Source organism: Hyla sarda, unplaced genomic scaffold (genome assembly GCF_029499605.1).
Source record: "Hyla sarda isolate aHylSar1 unplaced genomic scaffold, aHylSar1.hap1 scaffold_2268, whole genome shotgun sequence".
Taxonomy (NCBI): domain Eukaryota; kingdom Metazoa; phylum Chordata; class Amphibia; order Anura; family Hylidae; genus Hyla; species Hyla sarda.
In genome coordinates this window covers 24,147-46,820 of record NW_026608945.1, presented here as the reverse complement: position 1 = coordinate 46,820, position 22,674 = coordinate 24,147, and the positions used below count along the sequence as shown (strand labels likewise).

Here is a 22,674-nt window from a genome sequence, read left to right as displayed (position 1 = left end):
CATATGTCTTTTTTCGACCGTACTATGTAACTATGTAACATAACATGGGGGGGGGGTCTCCTGGCTGTTCACACAGGTGTGTCATTGCTGTACATTGACCATGCATTGCTTCTGTGGTATTGCAAAGGCAAAGACAAATGCTTCCAGCCATCCATTGCACTAATGGATTGGTCATCAGCTGGCTGTCTATGTCCCGCATCAATATAGACCAAAGTACAGAGGGTTAGGCTATGCTATTGTGCACCTACCTGATGCATCAGAAGGTGCGAGGCCCTTGCTAAATTCTGTGCACAGACTTTGAGATCTATACTTTAGACTGTATCTAAACCTGCTCCAACATGGACTGACATTCTGGCCTACTTTCAGCCGATGCGACTTGTCTGTCGCTGAACAGTCGCTTTTTATGTATTCAGCACCTATGTATAATGTTGTAAAAATGCTCTAGAAGCTAAAGTCGCAGAAATGTCACACATATTTGGCCTGCAACTTTCTGTGCGACAAATTCAGACAGGAAAAATCAGTATAAATCCTTAGAAAATTATCCCCCAGTGTCTCCATCTGCTGGCGGTATTGAATAAGCATTGCTGCACTGATGGGGTATGCATTAGACGAAAAAAAAGAAGAAAAAGAAGAATAATACGCCCAGAAAAGAGGCGAAAAGGAGAAAAACGTAAAAAAACGTGAAAAAAAAGTAAGAGGAAGAGAAGGGAAAAAAAGGTGGAAATGGGTTTAAAAGTGATTTCGGCGGAGAAATATATATATATATATATATATATATATATATATATATATATATATACGCGCACACACACACATATATATAAACGTATTCTCCGTTGAGATATTGCAGCCGCTGCTGTGTCCAGGCCCAGGAGCCTTAGCACTGTGCTGTGATGTCACTCAATACCACTGACATCACTAGGTGTAAACAACATCTCTCCTTTGCTGTGTATGTGACTATGGAGCTGTTTGGTGATGTCGTCTATTATGGCCTTCATAGAAGCAACAGGAGATTGTTGCATCCATCTAGAACCCTCAGAACTACAGTGCTATGATGTCACTCACTTCCACAGGCCTTGCAGAGTGTAAACAACAACAACCCAGCTTTGTTGTGTATGTAACCATAGGGATTTGTGATGTCACCTAGAACCTTCACAGCAGCGACAGCTTTATGAGGAGCATCAGCACTGCTCTGCCTGAGCAGAACCATCACCGCCATAGGTTGTCAAATAACCCGGGTTTAACCCACACAGGTAAGTCCAATGGGGTGCAGGCATGTCCTCTATGCTTACAGCTTCCCGTGGGTGTTGGTTTGATACCGTTTGGGGACAGCCAAGGAGGCATCTGCAGGCAACAAAGGTAGGTGTGTGCTTGTGTGTGTGTTTCCTATGCAGATCCTAAGCCCAGTGTCACATGCAAGTAGGAGGAGTAAGAAGGGTTCCTGGCAAATCCGGGTTATGGATTGCATTTAAAAAGGCCCCGTGGGAGTGCAATGGGCCCCTGTCTTGCTGCTTAGCAATAATGGTATGGGTTTAGGTTCTGCTGTGTGTACTGGTGGTTGACTGCCCCCCAGCCCAGAGTGTGCATGGAAAATTGTCTGGCAGCCTCCCTGACAGCAAGCAGTGATAGTGCCCATGAAGGGGACCTTGTTGGGCCCGCCCCTTTCACGGTTATCGCTTCTCGGCCTTTTGGCTAAGATCAAGTGTAGTATCTGTTCTTATCAGTTTAATATCTGATACGTCCCCTATCTGGGGACCATATATTAAATGGATTTTTGAGAACGGGGGCCGATTTCGAAGCTTGCTTCCGTCGCCCTATGCATTGACCCGATATGGCAGTATCTTCGGGTACAGTGCACCACCCCCCTTACAGGGTTAAAAAGAAAGATTCCTACTTTCATTGCTACCTGCTTGCTGGCTAGCCAGCTAGCCAGCCCTGTGGGCCTTGCTGCTGCTGCAGCCAAAAAACAAAAGGTGGTGCTGCTGCTGCTGCTGCTTCTGCTGCTTCTGCTTGTGTCTGGCCGCTGTTGGAGCGTCCAGGCACAGGACTTCTGCTGCTGCTGACTAAATGGCCTCCTTAATTGGATCATTTGAGTAGCCAGCACACCTGTGCAGGTAGGGCATGACATGATAGGCAGCTGCCTTGATAGCGGGTGGGTGCTGAATGTTCCTAATGACAAAATAAGATTAATGCTTATGAAGAAATATAAAATCTCATCCCTTCCCCAATATCGCGCCACACCCCTACCCCTTAATTCCCTGGTTGAACTTGATGGACATATGTCTTTTTTCGACCGTACTAACTATGTAACTATGTAACATAACATGGGGGGGGGTCTCCTGGCTGTTCACACAGGTGTGTCATTGCTGTACATTGACCATGCATTGCTTCTGTGTATTGCAAAGGCAAAGACAAATGCTTCCAGCCATCCATTGCACTAATGGATTGGTCATCAGCTGGCTGTCTATGTCCCGCATCAATATAGACCAAAGTACAGAGGGTTAGGCTATGCTATTGTGCACCTACCTGATGCATCAGAAGGTGCGAGGCCCTTGCTAAATTCTGTGCACAGACTTTGAGATCTATACTTTAGACTGTATCTAAACCTGCTCCAACATGGACTGACATTCTGGCCTACTTTCAGCCGATGCGACTTGTCTGTCGCTGAACAGTCGCTTTTTATGTATTCAGCACCTATGTATAATGTTGTAAAAATGCTCTAGAAGCTAAAGTCGCAGAAATGTCACACATATTTGGCCTGCAACTTTCTGTGCGACAAATTCAGACAGGAAAAATCAGTATAAATCCTTAGAAAATTATCCCCCAGTGTCTCCATCTGCTGGCGGTATTGAATAAGCATTGCTGCACTGATGGGGTATGCATTAGACGAAAAAAAAGAAGAAAAAGAAGAATAATACGCCCAGAAAAGAGGCGAAAAGGAGAAAAACGTAAAAAAACGTGAAAAAAAGTAAGAGGAAGAGAAGGGAAAAAAAGGTGGAAATGGGTTTAAAAGTGATTTCGGCGGAGAAATATATATATATATATATATATATATATATATATATATATATGATATATACGCGCACACACACACATATATATAAACGTATTCTCCGTTGAGATATTGCAGCCGCTGCTGTGTCCAGGCCCAGGAGCCTTAGCACTGTGCTGTGATGTCACTCAATACCACTGACATCACTAGGTGTAAACAACATCTCTCCTTTGCTGTGTATGTGACTATGGAGCTGTTTGGTGATGTCGTCTATTATGGCCTTCATAGAAGCAACAGGAGAATTGTTGCATCCATCTAGAACCCTCAGAACTACAGTGCTATGATGTCACTCACTTCCACAGGCCTTGCAGAGTGTAAACAACAACAACCCAGCTTTGTTGTGTATGTAACCATAGGGATTTGTGATGTCACCTAGAACCTTCACAGCAGCGACAGCTTTATGAGGAGCATCAGCACTGCTCTGCCTGAGCAGAACCATCACCGCCATAGGTTGTCAAATAACCCGGGTTTAACCCACACAGGTAAGTCCAATGGGGTGCAGGCATGTCCTCTATGCTTACAGCTTCCCGTGGGTGTTGGTTTGATTACCGTTTGGGACAGCCAAGGAGGCATCTGCAGGCAACAAAGGTAGGTGTGTGCTTGTGTGTGTGTTTCCTATGCAGATCCTAAGCCCAGTGTCACATGCAAGTAGGAGGAGTAAGAAGGGTTCCTGGCAAATCCGGGTTATGGATTGCATTTAAAAAGGCCCCGTGGGAGTGCAATGGGCCCCTGTCTTGCTGCTTAGCAATAATGGTATGGGTTTAGGTTCTGCTGTGTGTACTGGTGGTTGACTGCCCCCCAGCCCAGAGTGTGCATGGAAAATTGTCTGGCAGCCTCCCTGACAGCAAGCAGTGATAGTGCCCATGAAGGGGACCTTGTTGGGCCCGCCCCTTTCACGGTTATCGCTTCTCGGCCTTTTGGCTAAGATCAAGTGTAGTATCTGTTCTTATCAGTTTAATATCTGATACGTCCCCTATCTGGGGACCATATATTAAATGGATTTTTGAGAACGGGGGGCCGATTTCGAAGCTTGCTTCCGTCGCCCTATGCATTGACCCGATATGGCAGTATCTTCGGGTACAGTGCACCACCCCCTTACAGGGTTAAAAAGAAAGATTCCTACTTTCATTGCTACCTGCTTGCTGGCTAGCCAGCTAGCCAGCCCTGTGGGCCTTGCTGCTGCTGCAGCCAAAAAACAAAAGGTGGTGCTGCTGCTGCTGCTTCTGCTGCTTCTGCTTGTGTCTGGCCGCTGTTGGAGCGTCCAGGCACAGGACTTCTGCTGCTGCTGACTAAATGGCCTCCTTAATTGGATCATTTGAGTAGCCAGCACACCTGTGCAGTAGGGCATGACATGATAGGCAGCTGCCTTGATAGCGGGTGGGTGCTGAATGTTCCTAATTGACAAAATAAGATTAATGCTTATGAAGAAATATAAAATCTCATCCCTTCCCCAATATCGCGCCACACCCCTACCCCTTAATTCCCCTGGTTGAACTTGATGGACATATGTCTTTTTTTCGACCGTACTAACTATGTAACTATGTAACATAACATGGGGGGGGGGTCTCCTGGCTGTTCACACAGGTGTGTCATTGCTGTACATTGACCATGCATTGCTTCTGTGGTATTGCAAAGGCAAAGACAAATGCTTCCAGCCATCCATTGCACTAATGGATTGGTCATCAGCTGGCTGTCTATGTCCCGCATCAATATAGACCAAAGTACAGAGGGTTAGGCTATGCTATTGTGCACCTACCTGATGCATCAGAAGGTGCGAGGCCCTTGCTAAATTCTGTGCACAGACTTTGAGATCTATACTTTAGACTGTATCTAAACCTGCTCCAACATGGACTGACATTCTGGCCTACTTTCAGCCGATGCGACTTGTCTGTCGCTGAACAGTCGCTTTTTATGTATTCAGCACCTATGTATAATGTTGTAAAAATGCTCTAGAAGCTAAAGTCGCAGAAATGTCACACATATTTGGCCTGCAACTTTCTGTGCGACAAATTCAGACAGGAAAAATCAGTATAAATCCTTAGAAAATTATCCCCCAGTGTCTCCATCTGCTGGCGGTATTGAATAAGCATTGCTGCACTGATGGGGTATGCATTAGACGAAAAAAAAGAAGAAAAAGAAGAATAATACGCCCAGAAAAGAGGCGAAAAGGAGAAAAACGTAAAAAAACGTGAAAAAAAAGTAAGAGGAAGAGAAGGGAAAAAAAGGTGGAAATGGGTTTAAAAGTGATTTCGGCGGAGAAATATATATATATATATATATATATATATATATATATATATATATACGCGCACACACACACATATATATAAACGTATTCTCCGTTGAGATATTGCAGCCGCTGCTGTGTCCAGGCCCAGGAGCCTTAGCACTGTGCTGTGATGTCACTCAATACCACTGACATCACTAGGTGTAAACAACATCTCTCCTTTGTGTGTATGTGACTATGGAGCTGTTTGGTGATGTCGTCTATTATGGCCTTCATAGAAGCAACAGGAGATTGTTGCATCCATCTAGAACCCTCAGAACTACAGTGCTATGATGTCACTCACTTCCACAGGCCTTGCAGAGTGTAAACAACAACAACCCAGCTTTGTTGTGTATGTAACCATAGGGATTTGTGATGTCACCTAGAACCTTCACAGCAGCGACAGCTTTATGAGGAGCATCAGCACTGCTCTGCCTGAGCAGAACCATCACCGCCATAGGTTGTCAAATAACCCGGGTTTAACCCACACAGGTAAGTCCAATGGGGTGCAGGCATGTCCTCTATGCTTACAGCTTCCCGTGGGTGTTGGTTTGATACCGTTTGGGGACAGCCAAGGAGGCATCTGCAGGCAACAAAGGTAGGTGTGTGCTTGTGTGTGTGTTTCCTATGCAGATCCTAAGCCCAGTGTCACATGCAAGTAGGAGGAGTAAGAAGGGTTCCTGGCAAATCCGGGTTATGGATTGCATTTAAAAAGGCCCCGTGGGAGTGCAATGGGCCCCTGTCTTGCTGCTTAGCAATAATGGTATGGGTTTAGGTTCTGCTGTGTGTACTGGTGGTTGACTGCCCCCCAGCCCAGAGTGTGCATGGAAAATTGTCTGGCAGCCTCCCTGACAGCAAGCAGTGATAGTGCCCATGAAGGGGACCTTGTTGGGCCCGCCCCTTTCACGGTTATCGCTTCTCGGCCTTTTGGCTAAGATCAAGTGTAGTATCTGTTCTTATCAGTTTAATATCTGATACGTCCCCTATCTGGGGACCATATATTAAATGGATTTTTGAGAACGGGGGCCGATTTCGAAGCTTGCTTCCGTCGCCCTATGCATTGACCCGATATGGCAGTATCTTCGGGTACAGTGCACCACCCCCTTACAGGGTTAAAAAGAAAGATTCCTACTTTCATTGCTACCTGCTTGCTGGCTAGCCAGCTAGCCAGCCCTGTGGGCCTTGCTGCTGCTGCAGCCAAAAAACAAAAGGTGTGTGCTGCTGCTGCTGCTTCTGCTGCTTCTGCTTGTGTCTGGCCGCTGTTGGAGCGTCCAGGCACAGGACTTCTGCTGCTGCTGACTAAATGGCCTCCTTAATTGGATCATTTGAGTAGCCAGCACACCTGTGCAGGTAGGGCATGACATGATAGGCAGCTGCCTTGATAGCGGGTGGGTGCTGAATGTTCCTAATTGACAAAATAAGATTAATGCTTATGAAGAAATATAAAATCTCATCCCTTCCCCAATATCGCGCCACACCCCTACCCCTTAATTCCCTGGTTGAACTTGATGGACATATGTCTTTTTTCGACCGTACTAACTATGTAACTATGTAACATAACATGGGGGGGGGGTCTCCTGGCTGTTCACACAGGTGTGTCATTGCTGTACATTGACCATGCATTGCTTCTGTGGTATTGCAAAGGCAAAGACAAATGCTTCCAGCCATCCATTGCACTAATGGATTGGTCATCAGCTGGCTGTCTATGTCCCGCATCAATATAGACCAAAGTACAGAGGGTTAGGCTATGCTATTGTGCACCTACCTGATGCATCAGAAGGTGCGAGGCCCTTGCTAAATTCTGTGCACAGACTTTGAGATCTATACTTTAGACTGTATCTAAACCTGCTCCAACATGGACTGACATTCTGGCCTACTTTCAGCCGATGCGACTTGTCTGTCGCTGAACAGTCGCTTTTTATGTATTCAGCACCTATGTATAATGTTGTAAAAATGCTCTAGAAGCTAAAGTCGCAGAAATGTCACACATATTTGGCCTGCAACTTTCTGTGCGACAAATTCAGACAGGAAAAATCAGTATAAATCCTTAGAAAATTATCCCCCAGTGTCTCCATCTGCTGGCGGTATTGAATAAGCATTGCTGCACTGATGGGGTATGCATTAGACGAAAAAAAAGAAGAAAAAGAAGAATAATACGCCCAGAAAAGAGGCGAAAAGGAGAAAAACGTAAAAAAACGTGAAAAAAAAGTAAGAGGAAGAGAAGGGAAAAAAAGGTGGAAATGGGTTTAAAAGTGATTTCGGCGGAGAAATATATATATATATATATATATATATATATATATATATATATATATATACGCGCACACACACACATATATATAAACGTATTCTCCGTTGAGATATTGCAGCCGCTGCTGTGTCCAGGCCCAGGAGCCTTAGCACTGTGCTGTGATGTCACTCAATACCACTGACATCACTAGGTGTAAACAACATCTCTCCTTTGCTGTGTATGTGACTATGGAGCTGTTTGGTGATGTCGTCTATTATGGCCTTCATAGAAGCAACAGGAGATTGTTGCATCCATCTAGAACCCTCAGAACTACAGTGCTATGATGTCACTCACTTCCACAGGCCTTGCAGAGTGTAAACAACAACAACCCAGCTTTGTTGTGTATGTAACCATAGGGATTTGTGATGTCACCTAGAACCTTCACAGCAGCGACAGCTTTATGAGGAGCATCAGCACTGCTCTGCCTGAGCAGAACCATCACCGCCATAGGTTGTCAAATAACCCGGGTTTAACCCACACAGGTAAGTCCAATGGGGTGCAGGCATGTCCTCTATGCTTACAGCTTCCCGTGGGTGTTGGTTTGATACCGTTTGGGGACAGCCAAGGAGGCATCTGCAGGCAACAAAGGTAGGTGTGTGCTTGTGTGTGTGTTTCCTATGCAGATCCTAAGCCCAGTGTCACATGCAAGTAGGAGGAGTAAGAAGGGTTCCTGGCAAATCCGGGTTATGGATTGCATTTAAAAAGGCCCCGTGGGAGTGCAATGGGCCCCTGTCTTGCTGCTTAGCAATAATGGTATGGGTTTAGGTTCTGCTGTGTGTACTGGTGGTTGACTGCCCCCCAGCCCAGAGTGTGCATGGAAAATTGTCTGGCAGCCTCCCTGACAGCAAGCAGTGATAGTGCCCATGAAGGGGACCTTGTTGGGCCCGCCCCTTTCACGGTTATCGCTTCTCGGCCTTTTGGCTAAGATCAAGTGTAGTATCTGTTCTTATCAGTTTAATATCTGATACGTCCCCTATCTGGGGACCATATATTAAATGGATTTTTGAGAACGGGGGCCGATTTCGAAGCTTGCTTCCGTCGCCCTATGCATTGACCCGATATGGCAGTATCTTCGGGTACAGTGCACCACCCCCTTACAGGGTTAAAAAGAAAGATTCCTACTTTCATTGCTACCTGCTTGCTGGCTAGCCAGCTAGCCAGCCCTGTGGGCCTTGCTGCTGCTGCAGCCAAAAAACAAAAGGTGGTGCTGCTGCTGCTGCTTCTGCTGCTTCTGCTTGTGTCTGGCCGCTGTTGGAGCGTCCAGGCACAGGACTTCTGCTGCTGCTGACTAAATGGCCTCCTTAATTGGATCATTTGAGTAGCCAGCACACCTGTGCAGGTAGGGCATGACATGATAGGCAGCTGCCTTGATAGCGGGTGGGTGCTGAATGTTCCTAATTGACAAAATAAGATTAATGCTTATGAAGAAATATAAAATCTCATCCCTTCCCCAATATCGCGCCACACCCCTACCCCTTAATTCCCTGGTTGAACTTGATGGACATATGTCTTTTTTCGACCGTACTAACTATGTAACTATGTAACATAACATGGGGGGGGGGTCTCCTGGCTGTTCACACAGGTGTGTCATTGCTGTACATTGACCATGCATTGCTTCTGTGGTATTGCAAAGGCAAAGACAAATGCTTCCAGCCATCCATTGCACTAATGGATTGGTCATCAGCTGGCTGTCTATGTCCCGCATCAATATAGACCAAAGTACAGAGGGTTAGGCTATGCTATTGTGCACCTACCTGATGCATCAGAAGGTGCGAGGCCCTTGCTAAATTCTGTGCACAGACTTTGAGATCTATACTTTAGACTGTATCTAAACCTGCTCCAACATGGACTGACATTCTGGCCTACTTTCAGCCGATGCGACTTGTCTGTCGCTGAACAGTCGCTTTTTATGTATTCAGCACCTATGTATAATGTTGTAAAAATGCTCTAGAAGCTAAAGTCGCAGAAATGTCACACATATTTGGCCTGCAACTTTCTGTGCGACAAATTCAGACAGGAAAAATCAGTATAAATCCTTAGAAAATTATCCCCCAGTGTCTCCATCTGCTGGCGGTATTGAATAAGCATTGCTGCACTGATGGGGTATGCATTAGACGAAAAAAAAGAAGAAAAAGAAGAATAATACGCCCAGAAAAGAGGCGAAAAGGAGAAAAACGTAAAAAAACGTGAAAAAAAAGTAAGAGGAAGAGAAGGGAAAAAAAGGTGGAAATGGGTTTAAAAGTGATTTCGGCGGAGAAATATATATATATATATATATATATATATATATATATATATATACGCGCACACACACACATATATATAAACGTATTCTCCGTTGAGATATTGCAGCCGCTGCTGTGTCCAGGCCCAGGAGCCTTAGCACTGTGCTGTGATGTCACTCAATACCACTGACATCACTAGGTGTAAACAACATCTCTCCTTTGCTGTGTATGTGACTATGGAGCTGTTTGGTGATGTCGTCTATTATGGCCTTCATAGAAGCAACAGGAGATTGTTGCATCCATCTAGAACCCTCAGAACTACAGTGCTATGATGTCACTCACTTCCACAGGCCTTGCAGAGTGTAAACAACAACAACCCAGCTTTGTTGTGTATGTAACCATAGGGATTTGTGATGTCACCTAGAACCTTCACAGCAGCGACAGCTTTATGAGGAGCATCAGCACTGCTCTGCCTGAGCAGAACCATCACCGCCATAGGTTGTCAAATAACCCGGGTTTAACCCACACAGGTAAGTCCAATGGGGTGCAGGCATGTCCTCTATGCTTACAGCTTCCCGTGGGTGTTGGTTTGATACCGTTTGGGGACAGCCAAGGAGGCATCTGCAGGCAACAAAGGTAGGTGTGTGCTTGTGTGTGTGTTTCCTATGCAGATCCTAAGCCCAGTGTCACATGCAAGTAGGAGGAGTAAGAAGGGTTCCTGGCAAATCCGGGTTATGGATTGCATTTAAAAAGGCCCCGTGGGAGTGCAATGGGCCCCTGTCTTGCTGCTTAGCAATAATGGTATGGGTTTAGGTTCTGCTGTGTGTACTGGTGGTTGACTGCCCCCCAGCCCAGAGTGTGCATGGAAAATTGTCTGGCAGCCTCCCTGACAGCAAGCAGTGATAGTGCCCATGAAGGGGACCTTGTTGGGCCCGCCCCTTTCACGGTTATCGCTTCTCGGCCTTTTGGCTAAGATCAAGTGTAGTATCTGTTCTTATCAGTTTAATATCTGATACGTCCCCTATCTGGGGACCATATATTAAATGGATTTTTGAGAACGGGGGCCGATTTCGAAGCTTGCTTCCGTCGCCCTATGCATTGACCCGATATGGCAGTATCTTCGGGTACAGTGCACCACCCCCTTACAGGGTTAAAAAGAAAGATTCCTACTTTCATTGCTACCTGCTTGCTGGCTAGCCAGCTAGCCAGCCCTGTGGGCCTTGCTGCTGCTGCAGCCAAAAAACAAAAGGTGGTGCTGCTGCTGCTGCTTCTGCTGCTTCTGCTTGTGTCTGGCCGCTGTTGGAGCGTCCAGGCACAGGACTTCTGCTGCTGCTGACTAAATGGCCTCCTTAATTGGATCATTTGAGTAGCCAGCACACCTGTGCAGGTAGGGCATGACATGATAGGCAGCTGCCTTGATAGCGGGTGGGTGCTGAATGTTCCTAATTGACAAAATAAGATTAATGCTTATGAAGAAATATAAAATCTCATCCCTTCCCCAATATCGCGCCACACCCCTACCCCTTAATTCCCTGGTTGAACTTGATGGACATATGTCTTTTTTCGACCGTACTAACTATGTAACTATGTAACATAACATGGGGGGGGGGTCTCCTGGCTGTTCACACAGGTGTGTCATTGCTGTACATTGACCATGCATTGCTTCTGTGGTATTGCAAAGGCAAAGACAAATGCTTCCAGCCATCCATTGCACTAATGGATTGGTCATCAGCTGGCTGTCTATGTCCCGCATCAATATAGACCAAAGTACAGAGGGTTAGGCTATGCTATTGTGCACCTACCTGATGCATCAGAAGGTGCGAGGCCCTTGCTAAATTCTGTGCACAGACTTTGAGATCTATACTTTAGACTGTATCTAAACCTGCTCCAACATGGACTGACATTCTGGCCTACTTTCAGCCGATGCGACTTGTCTGTCGCTGAACAGTCGCTTTTTATGTATTCAGCACCTATGTATAATGTTGTAAAAATGCTCTAGAAGCTAAAGTCGCAGAAATGTCACACATATTTGGCCTGCAACTTTCTGTGCGACAAATTCAGACAGGAAAAATCAGTATAAATCCTTAGAAAATTATCCCCCAGTGTCTCCATCTGCTGGCGGTATTGAATAAGCATTGCTGCACTGATGGGGTATGCATTAGACGAAAAAAAAGAAGAAAAAGAAGAATAATACGCCCAGAAAAGAGGCGAAAAGGAGAAAAACGTAAAAAAACGTGAAAAAAAAGTAAGAGGAAGAGAAGGGAAAAAAAGGTGGAAATGGGTTTAAAAGTGATTTCGGCGGAGAAATATATATATATATATATATATATATATATATATACGCGCACACACACACATATATATAAACGTATTCTCCGTTGAGATATTGCAGCCGCTGCTGTGTCCAGGCCCAGGAGCCTTAGCACTGTGCTGTGATGTCACTCAATACCACTGACATCACTAGGTGTAAACAACATCTCTCCTTTGCTGTGTATGTGACTATGGAGCTGTTTGGTGATGTCGTCTATTATGGCCTTCATAGAAGCAACAGGAGATTGTTGCATCCATCTAGAACCCTCAGAACTACAGTGCTATGATGTCACTCACTTCCACAGGCCTTGCAGAGTGTAAACAACAACAACCCAGCTTTGTTGTGTATGTAACCATAGGGATTTGTGATGTCACCTAGAACCTTCACAGCAGCGACAGCTTTATGAGGAGCATCAGCACTGCTCTGCCTGAGCAGAACCATCACCGCCATAGGTTGTCAAATAACCCGGGTTTAACCCACACAGGTAAGTCCAATGGGGTGCAGGCATGTCCTCTATGCTTACAGCTTCCCGTGGGTGTTGGTTTGATACCGTTTGGGGACAGCCAAGGAGGCATCTGCAGGCAACAAAGGTAGGTGTGTGCTTGTGTGTGTGTTTCCTATGCAGATCCTAAGCCCAGTGTCACATGCAAGTAGGAGGAGTAAGAAGGGTTCCTGGCAAATCCGGGTTATGGATTGCATTTAAAAAGGCCCCGTGGGAGTGCAATGGGCCCCTGTCTTGCTGCTTAGCAATAATGGTATGGGTTTAGGTTCTGCTGTGTGTACTGGTGGTTGACTGCCCCCCAGCCCAGAGTGTGCATGGAAAATTGTCTGGCAGCCTCCCTGACAGCAAGCAGTGATAGTGCCCATGAAGGGGACCTTGTTGGGCCCGCCCCTTTCACGGTTATCGCTTCTCGGCCTTTTGGCTAAGATCAAGTGTAGTATCTGTTCTTATCAGTTTAATATCTGATACGTCCCCTATCTGGGGACCATATATTAAATGGATTTTTGAGAACGGGGGCCGATTTCGAAGCTTGCTTCCGTCGCCCTATGCATTGACCCGATATGGCAGTATCTTCGGGTACAGTGCACCACCCCCTTACAGGGTTAAAAAGAAAGATTCCTACTTTCATTGCTACCTGCTTGCTGGCTAGCCAGCTAGCCAGCCCTGTGGGCCTTGCTGCTGCTGCAGCCAAAAAACAAAAGGTGGTGCTGCTGCTGCTGCTTCTGCTGCTTCTGCTTGTGTCTGGCCGCTGTTGGAGCGTCCAGGCACAGGACTTCTGCTGCTGCTGACTAAATGGCCTCCTTAATTGGATCATTTGAGTAGCCAGCACACCTGTGCAGGTAGGGCATGACATGATAGGCAGCTGCCTTGATAGCGGGTGGGTGCTGAATGTTCCTAATTGACAAAATAAGATTAATGCTTATGAAGAAATATAAAATCTCATCCCTTCCCCAATATCGCGCCACACCCCTACCCCTTAATTCCCTGGTTGAACTTGATGGACATATGTCTTTTTTCGACCGTACTAACTATGTAACTATGTAACATAACATGGGGGGGGGGTCTCCTGGCTGTTCACACAGGTGTGTCATTGCTGTACATTGACCATGCATTGCTTCTGTGGTATTGCAAAGGCAAAGACAAATGCTTCCAGCCATCCATTGCACTAATGGATTGGTCATCAGCTGGCTGTCTATGTCCCGCATCAATATAGACCAAAGTACAGAGGGTTAGGCTATGCTATTGTGCACCTACCTGATGCATCAGAAGGTGCGAGGCCCTTGCTAAATTCTGTGCACAGACTTTGAGATCTATACTTTAGACTGTATCTAAACCTGCTCCAACATGGACTGACATTCTGGCCTACTTTCAGCCGATGCGACTTGTCTGTCGCTGAACAGTCGCTTTTTATGTATTCAGCACCTATGTATAATGTTGTAAAAATGCTCTAGAAGCTAAAGTCGCAGAAATGTCACACATATTTGGCCTGCAACTTTCTGTGCGACAAATTCAGACAGGAAAAATCAGTATAAATCCTTAGAAAATTATCCCCCAGTGTCTCCATCTGCTGGCGGTATTGAATAAGCATTGCTGCACTGATGGGGTATGCATTAGACGAAAAAAAAGAAGAAAAAGAAGAATAATACGCCCAGAAAAGAGGCGAAAAGGAGAAAAACGTAAAAAAACGTGAAAAAAAAGTAAGAGGAAGAGAAGGGAAAAAAAGGTGGAAATGGGTTTAAAAGTGATTTCGGCGGAGAAATATATATATATATATATATATATATATATATATATATATACGCGCACACACACACATATATATAAACGTATTCTCCGTTGAGATATTGCAGCCGCTGCTGTGTCCAGGCCCAGGAGCCTTAGCACTGTGCTGTGATGTCACTCAATACCACTGACATCACTAGGTGTAAACAACATCTCTCCTTTGCTGTGTATGTGACTATGGAGCTGTTTGGTGATGTCGTCTATTATGGCCTTCATAGAAGCAACAGGAGATTGTTGCATCCATCTAGAACCCTCAGAACTACAGTGCTATGATGTCACTCACTTCCACAGGCCTTGCAGAGTGTAAACAACAACAACCCAGCTTTGTTGTGTATGTAACCATAGGGATTTGTGATGTCACCTAGAACCTTCACAGCAGCGACAGCTTTATGAGGAGCATCAGCACTGCTCTGCCTGAGCAGAACCATCACCGCCATAGGTTGTCAAATAACCCGGGTTTAACCCACACAGGTAAGTCCAATGGGGTGCAGGCATGTCCTCTATGCTTACAGCTTCCCGTGGGTGTTGGTTTGATACCGTTTGGGGACAGCCAAGGAGGCATCTGCAGGCAACAAAGGTAGGTGTGTGCTTGTGTGTGTGTTTCCTATGCAGATCCTAAGCCCAGTGTCACATGCAAGTAGGAGGAGTAAGAAGGGTTCCTGGCAAATCCGGGTTATGGATTGCATTTAAAAAGGCCCCGTGGGAGTGCAATGGGCCCCTGTCTTGCTGCTTAGCAATAATGGTATGGGTTTAGGTTCTGCTGTGTGTACTGGTGGTTGACTGCCCCCCAGCCCAGAGTGTGCATGGAAAATTGTCTGGCAGCCTCCCTGACAGCAAGCAGTGATAGTGCCCATGAAGGGGACCTTGTTGGGCCCGCCCCTTTCACGGTTATCGCTTCTCGGCCTTTTGGCTAAGATCAAGTGTAGTATCTGTTCTTATCAGTTTAATATCTGATACGTCCCCTATCTGGGGACCATATATTAAATGGATTTTTGAGAACGGGGGCCGATTTCGAAGCTTGCTTCCGTCGCCCTATGCATTGACCCGATATGGCAGTATCTTCGGGTACAGTGCACCACCCCCTTACAGGGTTAAAAAGAAAGATTCCTACTTTCATTGCTACCTGCTTGCTGGCTAGCCAGCTAGCCAGCCCTGTGGGCCTTGCTGCTGCTGCAGCCAAAAAACAAAAGGTGGTGCTGCTGCTGCTGCTTCTGCTGCTTCTGCTTGTGTCTGGCCGCTGTTGGAGCGTCCAGGCACAGGACTTCTGCTGCTGCTGACTAAATGGCCTCCTTAATTGGATCATTTGAGTAGCCAGCACACCTGTGCAGGTAGGGCATGACATGATAGGCAGCTGCCTTGATAGCGGGTGGGTGCTGAATGTTCCTAATTGACAAAATAAGATTAATGCTTATGAAGAAATATAAAATCTCATCCCTTCCCCAATATCGCGCCACACCCCTACCCCTTAATTCCCTGGTTGAACTTGATGGACATATGTCTTTTTTCGACCGTACTAACTATGTAACTATGTAACATAACATGGGGGGGGGGTCTCCTGGCTGTTCACACAGGTGTGTCATTGCTGTACATTGACCATGCATTGCTTCTGTGGTATTGCAAAGGCAAAGACAAATGCTTCCAGCAATCCATTGCACTAATGGATCGGTCATCAGCTGGCTGTCTATGTCCCGCATCAATATAGACCAAAGTACAGAGGGTTAGGCTATGCTATTGTGCACCTACCTGATGCATCAGAAGGTGCGAGGCCCTTGCTAAATTCTGTGCACAGACTTTGAGATCTATACTTTAGACTGTATCTAAACCTGCTCCAACATGGACTGACATTCTGGCCTACTTTCAGCCGATGCGACTTGTCTGTCGCTGAACAGTCGCTTTTTATGTATTCAGCACCTATGTATAATGTTGTAAAAATGCTCTAGAAGCTAAAGTCGCAGAAATGTCACACATATTTGGCCTGCAACTTTCTGTGCGACAAATTCAGACAGGAAAAATCAGTATAAATCCTTAGAAAATTATCCCCCAGTGTCTCCATCTGCTGGCGGTATTGAATAAGCATTGCTGCACTGATGGGGTATGCATTAGACGAAAAAAAAGAAGAAAAAGAAGAATAATACGCCCAGAAAAGAGGCGAAAAGGAGAAAAACGTAAAAAAACGTGAAAAAAAAGTAAGAGGAAGAGAAGGGAAAAAAAGGTGGAAATGGGTTTAAAAGTGATTTCGGCGGAGAAATATATATATATATATATATATATATATATATATATACGCGCACACACACACATATATATAAACGTATTCTCCGTTGAGATATTGCAGCCGCTGCTGTGTCCAGGCCCAGGAGCCTTAGCACTGTGCTGTGATGTCACTCAATACCACTGACATCACTAGGTGTAAACAACATCTCTCCTTTGCTGTGTATGTGACTATGGAGCTGTTTGGTGATGTCGTCTATTATGGCCTTCATAGAAGCAACAGGAGATTGTTGCATCCATCTAGAACCCTCAGAACTACAGTGCTATGATGTCACTCACTTCCACAGGCCTTGCAGAGTGTAAACAACAACAACCCAGCTTTGTTGTGTATGTAACCATAGGGATTTGTGATGTCACCTAGAACCTTCACAGCAGCGACAGCTTTATGAGGAGCATCAGCACTGCTCTGCCTGAGCAGAACCATCACCGCCATAGGTTGTCAAATAACCCGGGTTTAACCCACACAGGTAAGTCCAATGGGGTGCAGGCATGTCCTCTATGCTTACAGCTTCCCGTGGGTGTTGGTTTGATACCGTTTGGGGACAGCCAAGGAGGCATCTGCAGGCAACAAAGGTAGGTGTGTGCTTGTGTGTGTGTTTCCTATGCAGATCCTAAGCCCAGTGTCACATGCAAGTAGGAGGAGTAAGAAGGGTTCCTGGCAAATCCGGGTTATGGATTGCATTTAAAAAGGCCCCGTGGGAGTGCAATGGGCCCCTGTCTTGCTGCTTAGCAATAATGGTATGGGTTTAGGTTCTGCTGTGTGTACTGGTGGTTGACTGCCCCCCAGCCCAGAGTGTGCATGGAAAATTGTCTGGCAGCCTCCCTGACAGCAAGCAGTGATAGTGCCCATGAAGGGGACCTTGTTGGGCCCGCCCCTTTCACGGTTATCGCTTCTCGGCCTTTTGGCTAAGATCAAGTGTAGTATCTGTTCTTATCAGTTTAATATCTGATACGTCCCCTATCTGGGGACCATATATTAAATGGATTTTTGAGAACGGGGGCCGATTTCGAAGCTTGCTTCCGTCGCCCTATGCATTGACCCGATATGGCAGTATCTTCGGGTACAGTGCACCACCCCCTTACAGGGTTAAAAAGAAAGATTCCTACTTTCATTGCTACCTGCTTGCTGGCTAGCCAGCTAGCCAGCCCTGTGGGCCTTGCTGCTGCTGCAGCCAAAAAACAAAAGGTGGTGCTGCTGCTGCTGCTTCTGCTGCTTCTGCTTGTGTCTGGCCGCTGTTGGAGCGTCCAGGCACAGGACTTCTGCTGCTGCTGACTAAATGGCCTCCTTAATTGGATCATTTGAGTAGCCAGCACACCTGTGCAGGTAGGGCATGACATGATAGGCAGCTGCCTTGATAGCGGGTGGGTGCTGAATGTTCCTAATTGACAAAATAAGATTAATGCTTATGAAGAAATATAAAATCTCATCCCTTCCCCAATATCGCGCCACACCCCTACCCCTTAATTCCCTGGTTGAACTTGATGGACATATGTCTTTTTTCGACCGTACTAACTATGTAACTATGTAACATAACATGGGGGGGGGGTCTCCTGGCTGTTCACACAGGTGTGTCATTGCTGTACATTGACCATGCATTGCTTCTGTGGTATTGCAAAGGCAAAGACAAATGCTTCCAGCCATCCATTGCACTAATGGATTGGTCATCAGCTGGCTGTCTATGTCCCGCATCAATATAGACCAAAGTACAGAGGGTTAGGCTATGCTATTGTGCACCTACCTGATGCATCAGAAGGTGCGAGGCCCTTGCTAAATTCTGTGCACAGACTTTGAGATCTATACTTTAGACTGTATCTAAACCTGCTCCAACATGGACTGACATTCTGGCCTACTTTCAGCCGATGCGACTTGTCTGTCGCTGAACAGTCGCTTTTTATGTATTCAGCACCTATGTATAATGTTGTAAAAATGCTCTAGAAGCTAAAGTCGCAGAAATGTCACACATATTTGGCCTGCAACTTTCTGTGCGACAAATTCAGACAGGAAAAATCAGTATAAATCCTTAGAAAATTATCCCCCAGTGTCTCCATCTGCTGGCGGTATTGAATAAGCATTGCTGCACTGATGGGGTATGCATTAGACGAAAAAAAAGAAGAAAAAGAAGAATAATACGCCCAGAAAAGAGGTGAAAAGGAGAAAAACGTAAAAAAACGTGAAAAAAAAGTAAGAGGAAGAGAAGGGAAAAAAAGGTGGAAATGGGTTTAAAAGTGATTTCGGCGGAGAAATATATATATATATATATATATATATATATATATATATATATATACGCGCACACACACACATATATATAAACGTATTCTCCGTTGAGATATTGCAGCCGCTGCTGTGTCCAGGCCCAGGAGCCTTAGCACTGTGCTGTGATGTCACTCAATACCACTGACATCACTAGGTGTAAACAACATCTCTCCTTTGCTGTGTATGTGACTATGGAGCTGTTTGGTGATGTCGTCTATTATGGCCTTCATAGAAGCAACAGGAGATTGTTGCATCCATCTAGAACCCTCAGAACTACAGTGCTATGATGTCACTCACTTCCACAGGCCTTGCAGAGTGTAAACAACAACAACCCAGCTTTGTTGTGTATGTAACCATAGGGATTTGTGATGTCACCTAGAACCTTCACAGCAGCGACAGCTTTATGAGGAGCATCAGCACTGCTCTGCCTGAGCAGAACCATCACCGCCATAGGTTGTCAAATAACCCGGGTTTAACCCACACAGGTAAGTCCAATGGGGTGCAGGCATGTCCTCTATGCTTACAGCTTCCCGTGGGTGTTGGTTTGATACCGTTTGGGGACAGCCAAGGAGGCATCTGCAGGCAACAAAGGTAGGTGTGTGCTTGTGTGTGTGTTTCCTATGCAGATCCTAAGCCCAGTGTCACATGCAAGTAGGAGGAGTAAGAAGGGTTCCTGGCAAATCCGGGTTATGGATTGCATTTAAAAAGGCCCCGTGGGAGTGCAATGGGCCCCTGTCTTGCTGCTTAGCAATAATGGTATGGGTTTAGGTTCTGCTGTGTGTACTGGTGGTTGACTGCCCCCCAGCCCAGAGTGTGCATGGAAAATTGTCTGGCAGCCTCCCTGACAGCAAGCAGTGATAGTGCCCATGAAGGGGACCTTGTTGGGCCCGCCCCTTTCACGGTTATCGCTTCTCGGCCTTTTGGCTAAGATCAAGTGTAGTATCTGTTCTTATCAGTTTAATATCTGATACGTCCCCTATCTGGGGACCATATATTAAATGGATTTTTCAGAACGGGGGCCGATTTCGAAGCTTGCTTCCGTCGCCCTATGCATTGACCCGATATGGCAGTATCTTCGGGTACAGTGCACCACCCCCTTACAGGGTTAAAAAGAAAGATTCCTACTTTCATTGCTACCTGCTTGCTGGCTAGCCAGCTAGCCAGCCCTGTGGGCCTTGCTGCTGCTGCAGCCAAAAAACAAAAGGTGGTGCTGCTGCTGCTGCTTCTGCTGCTTCTGCTTGTGTCTGGCCGCTGTTGGAGCGTCCAGGCACAGGACTTCTGCTGCTGCTGACTAAATGGCCTCCTTAATTGGATCATTTGAGTAGCCAGCACACCTGTGCAGGTAGGGCATGACATGATAGGCAGCTGCCTTGATAGCGGGTGGGTGCTGAATGTTCCTAATTGACAAAATAAGATTAATGCTTATGAAGAAATATAAAATCTCATCCCTTCCCCAATATCGCGCCACACCCCTACCCCTTAATTCCCTGGTTGAACTTGATGGACATATGTCTTTTTTCGACCGTACTAACTATGTAACTATGTAACATAACATGGGGGGGGGGGGTCTCCTGGCTGTTCACACAGGTGTGTCATTGCTGTACATTGACCATGCATTGCTTCTGTGGTATTGCAAAGGCAAAGACAAATGCTTCCAGCCATCCATTGCACTAATGGATTGGTCATCAGCTGGCTGTCTATGTCCCGCATCAATATAGACCAAAGTACAGAGGGTTAGGCTATGCTATTGTGCACCTACCTGATGCATCAGAAGGTGCGAGGCCCTTGCTAAATTCTGTGCACAGACTTTGAGATCTATACTTTAGACTGTATCTAAACCTGCTCCAACATGGACTGACATTCTGGCCTACTTTCAGCCGATGCGACTTGTCTGTCGCTGAACAGTCGCTTTTTATGTATTCAGCACCTATGTATAATGTTGTAAAAATGCTCTAGAAGCTAAAGTCGCAGAAATGTCACACATATTTGGCCTGCAACTTTCTGTGCGACAAATTCAGACAGGAAAAATCAGTATAAATCCTTAGAAAATTATCCCCCAGTGTCTCCATCTGCTGGCGGTATTGAATAAGCATTGCTGCACTGATGGGGTATGCATTAGACGAAAAAAAAGAAGAAAAAGAAGAATAATACGCCCAGAAAAGAGGCGAAAAGGAGAAAAACGTAAAAAAACGTGAAAAAAAAGTAAGAGGAAGAGAAGGGAAAAAAAGGTGGAAATGGGTTTAAAAGTGATTTCGGCGGAGAAATATATATATATATATATATATATATATATATATATATATATATACGCGCACACACACACATATATATAAACGTATTCTCCGTTGAGATATTGCAGCCGCTGCTGTGTCCAGGCCCAGGAGCCTTAGCACTGTGCTGTGATGTCACTCAATACCACTGACATCACTAGGTGTAAACAACATCTCTCCTTTGCTGTGTATGTGACTATGGAGCTGTTTGGTGATGTCGTCTATTATGGCCTTCATAGAAGCAACAGGAGATTGTTGCATCCATCTAGAACCCTCAGAACTACAGTGCTATGATGTCACTCACTTCCACAGGCCTTGCAGAGTGTAAACAACAACAACCCAGCTTTGTTGTGTATGTAACCATAGGGATTTGTGATGTCACCTAGAACCTTCACAGCAGCGACAGCTTTATGAGGAGCATCAGCACTGCTCTGCCTGAGCAGAACCATCACCGCCATAGGTTGTCAAATAACCCGGGTTTAACCCACACAGGTAAGTCCAATGGGGTGCAGGCATGTCCTCTATGCTTACAGCTTCCCGTGGGTGTTGGTTTGATACCGTTTGGGGACAGCCAAGGAGGCATCTGCAGGCAACAAAGGTAGGTGTGTGCTTGTGTGTGTGTTTCCTATGCAGATCCTAAGCCCAGTGTCACATGCAAGTAGGAGGAGTAAGAAGGGTTCCTGGCAAATCCGGGTTATGGATTGCATTTAAAAAGGCCCCGTGGGAGTGCAATGGGCCCCTGTCTTGCTGCTTAGCAATAATGGTATGGGTTTAGGTTCTGCTGTGTGTACTGGTGGTTGACTGCCCCCCAGCCCAGAGTGTGCATGGAAAATTGTCTGGCAGCCTCCCTGACAGCAAGCAGTGATAGTGCCCATGAAGGGGACCTTGTTGGGCCCGCCCCTTTCACGGTTATCGCTTCTCGGCCTTTTGGCTAAGATCAAGTGTAGTATCTGTTCTTATCAGTTTAATATCTGATACGTCCCCTATCTGGGGACCATATATTAAATGGATTTTTGAGAACGGGGGCCGATTTCGAAGCTTGCTTCCGTCGCCCTATGCATTGACCCGATATGGCAGTATCTTCGGGTACAGTGCACCACCCCCTTACAGGGTTAAAAAGAAAGATTCCTACTTTCATTGCTACCTGCTTGCTGGCTAGCCAGCTAGCCAGCCCTGTGGGCCTTGCTGCTGCTGCAGCCAAAAAACAAAAGGTGGTGCTGCTGCTGCTTCTGCTGCTTCTGCTTGTGTCTGGCCGCTGTTGGAGCGTCCAGGCACAGGACTTCTGCTGCTGCTGACTAAATGGCCTCCTTAATTGGATCATTTGAGTAGCCAGCACACCTGTGCAGGTAGGGCATGACATGATAGGCAGCTGCCTTGATAGCGGGTGGGTGCTGAATGTTCCTAATTGACAAAATAAGATTAATGCTTATGAAGAAATATAAAATCTC

The 22,674-nt window shown here is 46.0% G+C and overlaps 10 non-coding genes across 10 annotated transcripts; all 10 read left to right on the top strand.

The window, feature by feature from the left end:
- Positions 1 to 1,672: 1,672 nt before the first annotated feature.
- Positions 1,673 to 1,863, top strand: LOC130321449 (U2 spliceosomal RNA). Its single transcript, XR_008867171.1, has one exon. It is a non-coding gene; the product is annotated as a U2 spliceosomal RNA (small nuclear RNA).
- Positions 1,864 to 3,953: 2,090 nt separating this feature from the next.
- LOC130321453 (U2 spliceosomal RNA) lies at positions 3,954 to 4,145 on the top strand. The gene has a single exon (XR_008867174.1). It is a non-coding gene; the product is annotated as a U2 spliceosomal RNA (small nuclear RNA).
- A 2,084-nt stretch (positions 4,146 to 6,229) lies between these two features.
- LOC130321448 (U2 spliceosomal RNA) lies at positions 6,230 to 6,420 on the top strand. Its single transcript, XR_008867170.1, has one exon. It is a non-coding gene; the product is annotated as a U2 spliceosomal RNA (small nuclear RNA).
- A 2,089-nt stretch (positions 6,421 to 8,509) lies between these two features.
- Positions 8,510 to 8,700, top strand: LOC130321447 (U2 spliceosomal RNA). Its single transcript, XR_008867169.1, has one exon. It is a non-coding gene; the product is annotated as a U2 spliceosomal RNA (small nuclear RNA).
- Positions 8,701 to 10,782: 2,082 nt separating this feature from the next.
- On the top strand, positions 10,783 to 10,973 carry LOC130321446 (U2 spliceosomal RNA). Its single transcript, XR_008867168.1, has one exon. It is a non-coding gene; the product is annotated as a U2 spliceosomal RNA (small nuclear RNA).
- Positions 10,974 to 13,047: 2,074 nt separating this feature from the next.
- Positions 13,048 to 13,238, top strand: LOC130321445 (U2 spliceosomal RNA). The gene has a single exon (XR_008867167.1). It is a non-coding gene; the product is annotated as a U2 spliceosomal RNA (small nuclear RNA).
- Positions 13,239 to 15,318: 2,080 nt separating this feature from the next.
- On the top strand, positions 15,319 to 15,509 carry LOC130321443 (U2 spliceosomal RNA). Its single transcript, XR_008867166.1, has one exon. It is a non-coding gene; the product is annotated as a U2 spliceosomal RNA (small nuclear RNA).
- Positions 15,510 to 17,585: 2,076 nt separating this feature from the next.
- On the top strand, positions 17,586 to 17,776 carry LOC130321442 (U2 spliceosomal RNA). Its single transcript, XR_008867165.1, has one exon. It is a non-coding gene; the product is annotated as a U2 spliceosomal RNA (small nuclear RNA).
- Positions 17,777 to 19,860: 2,084 nt separating this feature from the next.
- Positions 19,861 to 20,051, top strand: LOC130321454 (U2 spliceosomal RNA). Its single transcript, XR_008867175.1, has one exon. It is a non-coding gene; the product is annotated as a U2 spliceosomal RNA (small nuclear RNA).
- A 2,086-nt stretch (positions 20,052 to 22,137) lies between these two features.
- Positions 22,138 to 22,328, top strand: LOC130321441 (U2 spliceosomal RNA). Its single transcript, XR_008867164.1, has one exon. It is a non-coding gene; the product is annotated as a U2 spliceosomal RNA (small nuclear RNA).
- Positions 22,329 to 22,674: the final 346 nt, after the last annotated feature.